Here is a 13,772-nt window from a genome sequence, read left to right as displayed (position 1 = left end):
AATATATAAATGGCTACAGCTAGGCATGGCTTGTGTCTCTTTTGAAATGAAAGTGCTTCTAAGGTAAATAGATGTTTTATATTTTTGTTCTTGTCATATAGTTTGAAGTTATTGTCATATAGTTTGAAGATTTGATCACTTAGACAAGATGAAAAGTATGCTAAAACTGTGCAAGTCCATGGTCTGGGCATACACAAATTCTGTACCCCATTTTTTTTTATGGAGGGGGAAAAACTGGATCAAAATGCTCATATTTAAAGGTCTTATTTCAGTGCCAGGTTATCCAACAGTATTCATGAGAAAGTGATTTGTAAATTTTCTTGAAATAGTAAATAAATTACAGTGATGAAGTCAGTCATTTAATATTGCCTCTCTCTGTTTGTGAATGTTCTGAAATTCCTGTCTCCTAAATGTTTATATGTTTACCAGTTTAGAATCTGAGAAATTGTTTCAGAATTTCTTCAGTGAAAGTTTTTGAACTGCAGATCACTTGTGAATATACATAATTCAAAATGTGTGCTTTGTTGTTTAGTTACATAAGGTGTGCAGTTTTTCTTCCATTAGCTAATTGGTCATCTTATCTGACTAAACAACACAGCATAAATTGCAGCTTGACATTTTCTTCTGGCAAATATTTGAGTAGCCATCGCAAAGCCTTCACTCACTTTGAATGAATTTTCACAATAATAGTGTCTGAATGATCACAGAAAGAAAACACAAAAGGGTTGCAAACATGGTTGAACTGGAATTTTGATTTTGAATGACCTTGAGAAAAATGTTTTCTATTATTTACTAATCTCTATTTATAAGCTCTTAATTGAACTACAGTATAATTCTTAAATACATTTTGATAATTCCAGGTTGTTCAAAATTAAGGCAGTAGATGGTCTTGATTATTTTGTTTAGTATTACATTTTAATTAAATTATTTATTCATATTTTCAGAGAATCCTATAGGCAAACAGTGACCTGTATGTACAGGATAATGTCTATTTTCAAAGATTTGATCACTTAGACAAGATTAAAAGTATGCTAAAACTGTGCAAGTCCATGGTCTGGGCATACACAAATTCTGGCCATTACATGAGTAACCTATGGTTTATTGTGCCTAACATAGTTATTTCTGGTGGCTAATGTTCAGAGGTTTATAAAGCTGCTAATGCTGCCGCTACAGGATTTATTCTTTTAGCTTAGGTGTAGAAATGCATGCTGTTAGTGGAAGAGGTCCCATGTTCAAACCTCAGAGTAGATCCAAGCTAAATGGGCTATACATACACGCCCCTCAGGATTTTGAAGAGGGACATCCAGCAATAATGCCCATTTCTCTAACCCCTCCTGGGGCAGCTACAGCTCAGTATGTCACCTCACCACTTTGTGGGCAACTACTGCAAAGAATATTGGAATGGGATCTAGGCAGCTCATCTCTCGGGCACAAGTACCCCAAAAAAAAAAAAAACCCAGCAGGGAAAAGTCAATGGCCACCTTAAACCAACTGGATGTTCAAGAACTAGGAAGATGAAACAGGTACTGGAATGTACATGTGCTAAATGAGCTAGCTGGGCTGTTTTTGTATTTGGTGGTGTTCTTACATTTAACCCTGGCTAGGATACTCATTTCTTGTCCAGAAAAGAACTTAACACAACCACAACACAGAGTGCACATTGAACATGATAAATATATTTTCTGATAATTTTGGTAATATTTGCTACAGCTGTTTGCAGTGGTGATGTGGACTGGGCACCACCTTAGACAATTCTTCATTCCAGGTGAATTTTGGTAACCATAATCAGAATGAAGATATACTTCCCACCACTGTGGTGAAATGTTCCATCGAGGTCAGGCAAGATGCTCTACTGAATGGCCTGGCACCACCTGTCTATGTTCAGAATGCATGTCCCAAACTCATGCCAATTGCTGACACCCTATGTAAGGAACTTTTCATAGAATTTTCTACAGTGCCTACTCAGCTCCATGTTTGCAGGTGTAAATAATTTTATTACTTGAAAAACAGGTTTTTTTCCAAACTGAATGTAGCACATTGTGCCCAAAAGGCCTATTTACAGGCCACATTTGAAGTTTTAAGATTCATCTGGATTGGAGCAGAGAAAAGGTGTTCTGAATTATTCTTACAGTAGGAAAGCACTTTTACCCCCATGCTTGCATAACTCCAAAATGGCCAGAGGTACTTTCTCAAATTTTTTGATATAAAAGAAATTCACTTGTTTGAAGAAACCAATCAAGAAAAATCTCAGCCCAAAAGGTAAAAATCTCAAAGTTATGAGTGTGTTAAAACTTGAGGTTTCACAGCGTAACTACAAAAGTTGCTATAAGTGCAACCACTACAGTGTTGAGCTGTGGGATTATTTGTTTTATTCTAGTGTTTTTTCTGCTAAGCATTTGTTAGTCTATGATAGGAGTCCCTTGGCACTATTGCAAAATAAATAATAATGACAGTAACCCAACAGTCTCAGCCAAGGACAACTGGTGAATGCCGTACACAAATTAATCCAAACTGGGGAATTTCTCAGTGACCTTAATGGGTATTTTCCTCTCAGGGACCATCTGGTGGGTGACCAGTCCCAACGAAAGGAGTGACCTCTCTATGGATTCCACTAACTCAGGGGAATCCTTGTGCTGAGGGTGGGGTGGTGGGAAGGAGAGGAAGGATATTGTATGATCAGGTGAACTCCAGCTCCATGAAATTGTCTGAGGCACCTGAGTCTACTAGTGCCTCTACACTGATGTCAGGCATCGCAGGGTGCTGGAGATGTTTTGGTTGCTGATTGGCCATCACCAGGATACTGGTGGATGAGGGTTGGGGTGGGTTGCTGAGGAGAAGAGAAGGGTGCCAACCCAGCCCAGTCCCCCACTGGGGCTTGGTGTTTTTTAACTAGGATACAGATTGGACCTTGGCAGGACAGCTTGATGCAAAGTGTCCTGGTTCCCTGCGGTATATGCATAGGGCCAATACCCAGCATTGATTCTTCTGAATATTGGAGAGGCGGGTCTGGACTGGATAGGCTTGCATGGATTGAGGTGACAGAAGACACTGGTGATGGGAGGGCAGGCAGAGCCAGCAGGACTGGCAGGAGTCAGGAGAACCATCATTTTTGTTGGTGGCATTCAATAGTTGATATCTTGATGCATAGGTCAACTAAAGCATCCAGGCCAGAAGGGGATTCCACCCATACCAGTTCATCTTTAGTATCCTTGTTCAGGCTGAGATGGAAACAATAATGCTGGGCGGCCTTGTTCCACATGCAGCTTTGGCCATACACTCCTGACATGGGTCATCAAAGATAACTGGCATAGCTTGAGCAAAGTCCTCAAATTGTCACAAAAGCAGGTTTGATAATTCCAGGAGGGGAAACATCCAAGCCACGGCCTCCCCAGTAAGCAGACTGATAATCAGTCCAATTCGTGTTTGGTCAGTGGGGTACAACTGCAGATATGGCAAAAATAGGAGTCAACACTGATTTAGGAGTCCACAAAGTTGGTCATGATCTTGGGCTTGTGGGGAGCAGAGGTTGGAGCTGAAGGCAATGCACCTTGAACTTGGAGGACTGCATTTTGCACCTGCAGGGTGCAAGGTCTGTAGGGTTCCCAGTATCTCCATCAGAAGATATTAGTCTTTGTAGAATCCACAGGCACAGTGTCAGCTCTAGTTCTCCTATTGTTTGTGTTGGGCTGCTCAAACCATCAGTGCCCAGGATATGGACAGTTTTGTCCAGTGGTTAGAGCAGGAGTCAGGCAACGGAGCCCAGAGTCAGAGCCAGAATCAGAGACCAGGTGCCAGAGCCAAGGTCAGAGCTGCAGTCAGAATTCCAGAATTGGAGCCAAGGGTCAGGACCAGTTGACTTGGAGTGAGGCAAGGCAGGAGCATGGCTGGGTCCAAGGCTGGGAACAAGCAGGCACAGGAGCCATCACAGCCATGGGTGAATGCTTTGAGCAGCCAATGAACTGCTCTAGCTGATGGGCTTAAGAGCCAGCTGCTGACTCTTCCAACCAATCAGGCCGTATAGCCAATCAGGCAGCCTACTGGAGGCCAGCTGCACTCTTTAGCTTGCCTGAAGACCGGTTCTGCGGCAGGCCCTCATTCCTGATAAGGAGAAAAGGAGCAGAGACTTCTATGCCAGAGGACATCTTTGGCAACCCTCCAGCTGGGGCTTAAGGCATTTTGTTTCCTGGTCAGTTATCTGAATGCCATGGCCATAATCATAGGAATGCTTTGTACTTCTATAGCTTCTTCCATCTGAGGATCTCAAAGCACTTGAAAGACATTAATTAAGTAAGCCCTACCCTCCTGTGAACTGGTACACACTATCACCCCCATTTCACACCTGGGGAAGTGAGGCACAGAGAAGTGAAGTCAGTGGCCCAAGATGCACAGGAAATGTTTGGCAAAGCTAGGAACAGAACCTAGATCTCCTGAGTCCCAGCTAAGAGGCAATGCCTTAACCATAACGGGCATGAACGATGCTCTAAGTATTGAAGTAAGCACTAAAACTGTAGCATGAGGACAAACAAAAAAGCTATGCTTTAATCAGCAACTAGAGAACTCCATCAAGTTCCTACCTTTATTAAGCCCCTTGCTGCAACACATCTTGATCCTCTCTGGTAACTGTAGAGGACCAGGAACTCTATAACCACTCCATAAGGAGTGCTTCAGCCTTTCCCTGACAAAGAGCTGACCACACCTTCCACACCGTACTCATCAATAGTATATCTGGAGGCTGTTATGGGTTGGAAGAGAAAGCTTCTATATCTCAGCACCTCAGTGTCTTTAATGTATTTATCCTCACAATAACCCTGTGAAGTAGGTAAGTGCCCATTCTACTGATGAGGAACTGAGGCACAGAGAAGCTAATTGAGTTGTCCAGAGGAATATAGGACGTCTGTGGCAGAGCAGAGGCTTGACCTCAGTCTCTGCCTAGTGCCTTAACCACTGGACCATCCTTCTTGTTTTCATGCCTGAATTGGTTTTGGTATTTATCAATGTATTAGGATTTGGAGGATGTGATTGCAGAGTCATTGGCCAGTATCTTTGAAAACTCATGGTGATCCAGGGAGGTCCCGGATGACTGGAAAAAGGCTAATGTAGTGCCCATCTTTAAAAAAGGGAAGAAGGAGGATCCAGGGAACTAGAGGCCAGTCATCCTCACCTGAGTCCCTGGAAAAATCATGGAGCAGGTTCTCAAGGAATCAATTCTGAAGCACTTAGAGGACAGGCAAGTAATCAGGAACAGTCAGCATGGATTCATCAAGAGCAAGTCATGCCTGACTAACCCAATTCCCTTCTATAACGAAATAACTGGCTCTATGGATGAGGGGAAAGCAGTGGATGTGTTATTCCTTGAGTTTAGCAAAGCTTTTGATATGGTCTCCCACAGTATTCTTGCCGGCAAGTTAAAGAAGTATGGGCTGGATGAATGGACTAAAAAGTGGATAGAAAGCTGGCTAGATCATCGGGCTCAATGGGTAGTGATCAATGGCTCCATGTCTAGTTGGCAGCCAGTATCAAGCGGAGTCCCCAAGGGTCGGTTTTGTTCAATATCTTCATCAATGATCTGGAGGATGGCGTGGACTGCACCCTCAGCAAGTTTGCAGATGACACTAAACTGGGAGGAGGGTAGATATGCTGGAGGGTAGGGATCAGATACAGAGGGACCTAGACAAAATAGAGGATTGGGCCAAAAGAAATCTGATGAGGTTCAACAAGGACAAGTGCAGAGTCCTGCACTTAGGACGGAAGAATCCCATGCACTGCTACGGACTAGGGACTGAATGGCTAGGCAGCAGTTCTGCAGAAAAGGACGTAGAGATTACAGTTGATGAGAAGCTAGATATGATTCAACAGTGTGCCCTTGTTGCCAAGAAGGCTAACGGCATTTTGGACTGTATAAGTAGGGGCATTGCCAGCAGATCGAGGGACATGATAATTCCCCTCTATTCGACATTGGTGAGGCCTCATCTGGAGTACTGTGTCCAGTTTTGGGCTCCACAGTACAAGAAGGATGTGGAAAAATTGGAAAGAGTCCAGCAGAGGGTAACAAAAATGATTAGGGGGCTGTAGCACATGACTTATGAGGAGAGGCTGAAGGAACTGGGATTGTTTAGTCTGCAGAAGAGAAGAATGAGGGGGGATTTGATAGCTGCTTTCAACTACCTGAAAGGGGGTTCCAAAGAGGATGGATCTAGACTGTTTTCAGTGATATCAGATAACAGAACAAGGAGTAATGGTCTCAAGTTGTAGTGGGGGAGGTTTACATTGGATATTAGGAAAAACTTTTTCACTAGGAGGGCGGAGAAGCACTGGAATGGGTCACCTAAGGAGGTGGTGGAATCTCCTTCCTTAGAGGTTTTTAAGGTCAGGCTTGACAAAGCCCTGGCTGGGATGATTTAGTTGGGAATTGGTCCTGCTTTGAACAGGGGGTTGGACTAGATGACCTCCTGAGGTCCCTTCCAACCCTGATATTCTATGATTAGACTACACTAGTGTAGAGAAATACTGCAAAGAGCTATAACTTGTCCCGACAATATACAGTACGTTTCATTTTCTGAGGACTACAAAATATCCCAAACAGTAGAACTGCCATGGTTTACAAATACAGCACAGTTCATATTTTTGCAGAAATAAAATAGTTATACAGTTGTGTTATTCTGCAGATTCCCTAACAACCCAAAATGGGATGACATGCACGAAAAATAGAAACACAGCATTTTACAATAACATTCACTTTCTTGAACCAACAGTCAGATGACCTTCCACCCAGTGTTTCAGATTTGCAATAAGAACTGGCTTGGCTAACTGCCAGTCAGTCCTAAATATAGTGTAAAACCAAATATTTAAATTTTAGCCTGAACGGATAGATTTTTCAAACATGCTCCTTTCAAGCTCTGGAAATTTTACTACAGTTCAAATGATAAACATGGTTTTTCTTTGAAGGAAGTATTATATCTCTGTATCACCAGGGCAATGTTACATGAGAGCACACGCTAACTGAATTACCATCAATATTGTTTTATAGGAGCACAATTTATAAGCAAAAACAAGGAGTCCTTGTGGCACCTTAGAGAGACTAACAAATTTATTTGGGCATAAATAAGCTTTTGTGGGCTATAACCCACTTCATCAGATGCATGGAGTGAAAAATTCAGTAGGCAGGTATAAATATACAGCACATGAAAAGATGAGAGTTGCCTTACCAAGTGTGTGTGTGTGGGGTGGAGGGGTCAGTGCTAATGAGGCCAATTCAATTAGGGTGGATGTGGCCACCCTAATTTAATTTATAAGAGATCTCAAATCATGTACAATACAGAAAAACAAAAATAAATCATAGAAATATTGTACTGTATGTTTTCAGAATACGTTGTCTACATGGATATTTCTGACTTAGACATTTGTTTGGGTGGTGTTAAAAGTTATAACATACAATATTATGAAAACATAGGTAAATAAGTAAACTACCTTGACCTCCTGACTACACAAAGGGATGTGTGGAGGATAACTGGTACAAACTAAAGTTAATGTACTGGAAATGGCACATAAAGTCCTAGGAGAGATTAAACCAGTGCCAAAAAGGATAAGAAAGGCATTGGAATCCTCAAGATAAAGAATCTGTTGAGAAGAAAAAGGTAACTTTTAAATAATGCCAAGCCAGCAGCTTGAGCAAGTGGTAAGATGGCAAATATGAAGGCAAAAAAGGAGGCCAAAAGAAGTGTTGCAATAACTAACCATTTGGTCTGTGATGAGCTATAACTGACAAGGAGGATATGAGGGAGAAAATACCACCTACAAACTCTCTAAGGAAAGAGAGAAAATGATGAGAATGAGTTTGCTTAGGTAGAAAGGTATATTGCATATGAATGGTGAATCAGCCAGCCAGCTCTGGTCTTCACTATGAACTTAAGTCACGTAACTACGTTGTTCAAGGGCATGGAAATCCACATTCTTTGTGCAAAGCAGTTCCACTGACCTAACTCCCGGTGTAGATAGCGCTCTGTCAATGGGAGGGCATCTCCTACTGATATAGCTACCACCTCTCAGGTGGTGGAGTACCTACACCAATGGGAGAAGCTCTCCCGTCTGCATAGGTAGCATCTTCACTAAGAACTACAGCGGCACAGATGCATAGTTGCAGGACTTTAAGTGTAGACAAGCCCTCAGTAAAGTCTGAGGCGGAGAACCCAAGGGAGGAAGTAAGCCAAACTGAAGTATGATAGGTTGCATACAGGAGGAAGAGGTTGTACAAGCATTTAGGAAAATAAAAAGGAGAAAGCATCTATGCCAGGTGAAACACTGGTGGATACGCTGAAGTCATTGGAAAGGGAAGGCATCAAGTATTTTACGTCTGTTTAATAATAGTCTTAAGAAAGAGAAAATGCTGGATGAATGGTGTAAAATCTCTGTGGTGCCCATTTCTAAACATAAAGGAAATATTACACTGTGTGCGCTAATTATCTCTCGATTAAGATGACATCATGTGCTTTGAAAATATGGGACAAAATTATTGAAAAGCTCCTGCATGGAAGAGTTGAAATTTGGAAGGGTCAGTATGGAATTATGCTGTGAAGAAGCACAACTGATGTTATATTTGTTCTATGAATCCTCATAGAGATCTTCAGAGAAAAGAGATGGCAACCAGGCATGGTCTTTGCGGACTTGGAGAATGGGTATGATTGTGTATCAAGAGAATTACTATGGTAGAGTTTGCAAGGGAGAGGTGTGCTGGAAGGATATGCCCCTCTTATTCAGGATATGTATGATGGAGTAATTACCTAAAGTCAAAACCAAATGGGACTATAACAGAGACTTTCCAATAAATGGCCTGCATCAGGGGTCAGCACGGAGCCCTTTTTGTTTGTGTTTGTCTTGGATGTGATAAGTGAGAATATACAAAGGGAGCCACCTTGGAATATGCTGATGATCTAGGGTGGAAGACTGTGAGGCCACTGTTCAAAGCTGGTTTGTAGAGTAATAACAGTTTTGAGCAGGCGGGCTTAGAGTTAATGTTGATAAGACCAACGCTACAACAACCGAGAAAGGAGGACCCACCAAAGGATATTATAGGCAGAGAGCTTAGAAGAATGAAATAATTTAAATACCTGGGATCAGTGGTTGCTGATAATGGCAGCCTCCTGATTGATGTTCAGACCAAAGCTGCTTGGTGCACATGGCGGGAGTTGGCCCCAGTTCTCTGCAATAAAAAGATACTAATAAATTAAAAAGGTAGAGTATATAAAACTGTATTTTGATCCATCCTAATGTACAGAACAGAGACCTGGCGAGCCACACACACATACACACACACAAATAAATCAATATACACTCCACCCTGGAAATGAAGATGTTGAGATGGTCAAATGGTTAAACACTCCATTGTGGGAAACAAAATGAGGTTTGTGTCACAATGTAAGTACTGAGTAATCATAAATAACACCACCACCACTTACTGTAGACACATACTGCAGAACAGGGAATTCAATTCAGGTACTGTAGTAGTTTGATTCCTGTGAAACTGAGCAAAGAATTTATGAATAGATCTAGTCATTTAGAAAAAATAAAGTGAATCTCTTTAGTCATGAAATTAATTCAATTAGTTTGCCTGTATAGAGGTATGTGGTGATGCAATCAAAAAGTAGCGTCCCTTGTGTCCTATCTTTGTGGTCATTCTGAGCAAAAGCCTTTTGAGGTTTTGCATTTCTACATGGAACCAGGGGTGAATTTAACCAGGGGTGAACTTAAAGGACTTACTGATATGCAGTTTAAAGGACGTAAACACACCCTTTCCATATTTTTAAGCTATTCTTTTGAGTGGCATATTTGACAACTTCCTCAGGGATTTCCTTCAAAGAGCAGGCCCACTTGGTTGGTAAAAGTCTGTTACAACATACCATGCACTCATTTGAGCAGAAAAAGGATTAGTGGGACTGTGAACAAGTCTCATTTAGGCAGAAGCTCTCTTCCCGACTACCACGGTTGGATGTCCTTTTTCATAAAATCTGATGAGAAAAAAAGAAATAATGTTCACATGACGACATTTTCCAGGATTACACAGCTGTGTTAAATCTATTTAATGGCAACTAAGATCTCTCTATAACTCTCACCAAAAACCAGCAAATACCATTCAACTGAAAAGATATTTTTACAGTGCTTTTACTTTAAGCCAGTGATTTCAACTTTTTAGATGTGGGGTTGGGGGGCTTTGAGCAAAAGTCATTTTTCTGCAGTGTTTTATGCCAAATATTGGATGTTTTGTTCCCTCTCTCACCCACCACCATTGACACTGTCTCTCTATATTACAACAATCAGAGAGATTGTTTCAAGGGAAGAGCTAGCTGTGCTTGCAATCCATAGCCAATGGTAATGTTAGAAAGCGATATACAATGACTAATGCTTCTTGAGTAAACATTTTTACTTCAGATGCAGAATCAGAATCCCAAGTCCTGCCACATGTTGTATTCCTGGTGACATTTCCATGAGTCTTTATTTTCAATCTGCTCAAATCAGAATATTTTGGGGTGGCATGTACAGTTTCAGTGAGATGCCTGACCCATCAGCCTGACCACAAATATTAAAAGGCCAGAGTCAGCAATGAACATGTTGCAAGTCCATGGCCAGGATTTCTTTGTGCCCAATATGGCATCAGCGCTCCCAGGAAATAGAATTCCATGCACATTCAAGTAGATAGGTTGGGTGATTAAAATACCTGACTTACAAATACATAGGTAGAAATTTGGTGCCTCCTCGCTCAGAGACACTTGAAACTTTCCACACAAGTAACTCCCTCTCTTATATTTGGTATACTCCAGCAAGTTTTATTTTCAAGATGTTCCATTTGAAGGTAGGGAGACTGTTTCTATGGAGACAGGAAGCATGCTAAATTGTTTGCCTGTTCACTCTCAGGATTTTCTATAAAGACTATGCAATGGAGTGTCTTTTAAAGATGCATTGTATCTATACATTACATACATACATGAGTAGTATTAAACACACCACACAAATTACATTCACCTTCTGCTGCCCCTGGGTAATCACCACTGTTACGTGATCCTCTCCCAGCAGTTGACTGACCTTTTGCTCCAGTAAACACGCCAACTGTAGTATTAACTAGAGCAACACATAATATTCTTATTAAAAGGCTTTTTATACATATATAAAAACGAAACAGAAAAACCTATAAAAAGCAAATACCTCATAATATATATTCAGTATCTCAGGCCTTAAGCACAGATAAGCCCACTTGTTGATACAGCTGGGATTCCCTCAGCACTGAATCTTATGGGCTGCCAGGCACACTAGTGTGTTCAAAAAACCTTCAGTACCAAATAACATTCATGATTTCCAACCCAGTTTTCCATAGCACTCTCTCATCTATGACTGGCTAACCATGGCAATTCCCCCTTTAACAATAGTCAGGAATTGAAGAAATCCTGAAAAGGTTGGCAGGAAAAACACAGGACAGAGAAGAACATTGCAGACAAGTCATGCACACTGTTGGACTATGACCTTGGTTATTAAAGTGAAAGACTCAGTAGTCAATTTACATGTCACTGGTAATGCATTCAGCTTCTTTTTTTGCATTTTTCTCAGCTTGGACAATGAAAATCAAAGTCAGTTTCACTTTGAGGTTGTTATTGCTACAAGGTTTGAATTTAAAGACAGAAAAGGAGGATGTGTGTTTTTAAAAACAACTATTTTCACTGGAAATGTTGAAAAGATGTGAATACTTTTTGTTTGTCTTATTATATTGTTCCATAAAAGCTTTGAGAGTTTTTAACCTTCCTTCAAATTTTAAATCTGGGTCTGAATTTACATCTGGGGCCAGTGCCCTGACAAGAGTAAGTTGCTAGATGAAAATCCCAGTTATATAAATACATGGAAAAATAGGGATTCACCCCCTTTGTGCTTCAAACCCCTGGCTTCTACAGTATATGGGGGGTTACAGAAAAGCACACAAAGATTTACTAAATCTATGTATAAAATAGAGACTCCCATCCTAATTGCTAAGCCCCTTTTTTATTCTCCGTAAAATGGAGTCTCGATGGTCCGTACAGGATCAGCAATACTAAAGATAAACACACTTTTCAACTGTTTTAGGCATAATGGGTAAAGAGCTGAAACCAGTTTAATTGTGCAAACACAGACTGTGAAAGCAGAATACAGAATTTAGACACACAGCTCCCGTTAATTTCAATGGGAATTGTTCACCTGAATCACTTAGGAAGCTTCGAAAATCTCAGCCAAATTTTCAGCCCTACAGTAATGCATATCTGCACAAAAGGACAAGTAAGGAGGAGTCAGTGTGGCAGCTTGTTGGACACACCTGGGGACTGAAACGATGTCTGGAGTTAAATGCATAAACTGCTACAGCGTGAGCTAAAGATCCAAGTCTCTGTAGTCGGGGGCTGTAATAACTCATATCCTCTGTGGATTGGCACAAAGGCGGACTCTTAACACATTCACCAATGGTTTACATCAGCACCTGTGACTTTTAGGTGGAGGTAGTTGAGGGGATAAGGAACAGAACTAAACTTGATCTATATTATCTCCTTCAGGCATTTAAAATGATCAATAATAGCTCTGGCCTGGCGCAACCATTACAGTTAAAGTATCAAGCCCCCATAGCCCTGTGCTGCAGCATGCTCAGGTATGCTGCGGGAATGCACAGTCTGGTTACGCGTAGTCACTGTGAGAAGAGGGAGCATGCTCAGTCACTCCCAGAAAGGGGATGGGTTTGAAAAAGGTAGTGATTGATGAGAGTTGGTGTGAACTATTTACATTTTCCAGACAAATGTTGTTTAGAAAAATATATAACAAATGTGATTTTTTTGGCATTTCGCTGCTTTTTTTTTTATACATAAGAATATTAAGGATATTTCCTAAATATAGTTATTAATATTTCCTTAAACATTATTGCATATGACTCAGTCCTACGCCCATTGAATTCAGTTAGTGCAAATAGCTGATAAACCCTCAAAATTCATTTTTAAAATCTACTGGGACTAGATGTTGGGATCTACAATGTATAGACTAAGTGCATACTTAGGAGCTTCAATAAAAAGTGATACACACCGGAATCAAACACCAAAAATATACAGTATATTGATATACTTTGTGTTTAATAGCTTCCCTCTTCAAAGCAAATAATCTAGATGACCAACATGGCAGACTATAACTGGCCCAATACAATTTTCTGTTGACTATTTTATTTAACTACATAGAAGGTTGTGTAGAAATTGGCTCAGTGTATGGCAACTAATTCCCTGTTTCTCAGTTTTTCCCTTCAATTAGAGGCTAAATGCTCAAACGCTTTTTCATGCCATGTAGGCTGCCCTCCAGCAACGTGTTGCCAGATATTATGGCTGGAGGAAATATATTCAGATGTCCAAATTCTGCCCTTGGATTCCCTCTGAAGCACAAGGACATTCAAGGGCAGAATTTGGCCATCTGTATATATTTCCATTAGCTATAATACTTGATGGCAGATTTCTGGACAAACACCTGTGTGGCACAAGAAGGTTCCAAACTGGAATCATTGCCCTTTCAGTGAGGGGGGAGCGAAAAACCAAGAGACTGGGAACTAAAGTAACCTTGCACTGACCTAGTTTCTATACAGCCTTTTATGCAGTTAAAAAAATTCAGCAGAAAATTGTGCAGGTCAGCTCTAATATACTGGTCACTGAGATGTTTTGCCTTTCAAAAGAGACTATTAAATGCAAAGCAGCAGAGATCTAGTCGTATCTGAATGCGGAAGGCAAATTTGATAGACT

General features: G+C 40.9%; 1 long non-coding RNA gene across 1 annotated transcript; it reads right to left on the bottom strand.

The window, feature by feature from the left end:
* Nucleotides 1-903: 903 nt before the first annotated feature.
* Nucleotides 904-10,852, bottom strand: LOC135972447 (uncharacterized). The gene is made up of 5 exons (XR_010588911.1): nt 10,718-10,852; nt 9,894-10,001; nt 9,453-9,517; nt 9,105-9,196; nt 904-4,098 (listed from the first exon to the last, which is right to left on the bottom strand). It is a non-coding gene; the product is annotated as an uncharacterized LOC135972447 (long non-coding RNA).
* Nucleotides 10,853-13,772: the final 2,920 nt, after the last annotated feature.

Source organism: Chrysemys picta, chromosome 6 (assembly GCF_011386835.1).
Source record: "Chrysemys picta bellii isolate R12L10 chromosome 6, ASM1138683v2, whole genome shotgun sequence".
NCBI classification, from domain to species: domain Eukaryota; kingdom Metazoa; phylum Chordata; order Testudines; family Emydidae; genus Chrysemys; species Chrysemys picta.
Note: the sequence above shows the minus strand (reverse complement) of the source record. Positions and strands in the feature narration are given on the sequence as shown.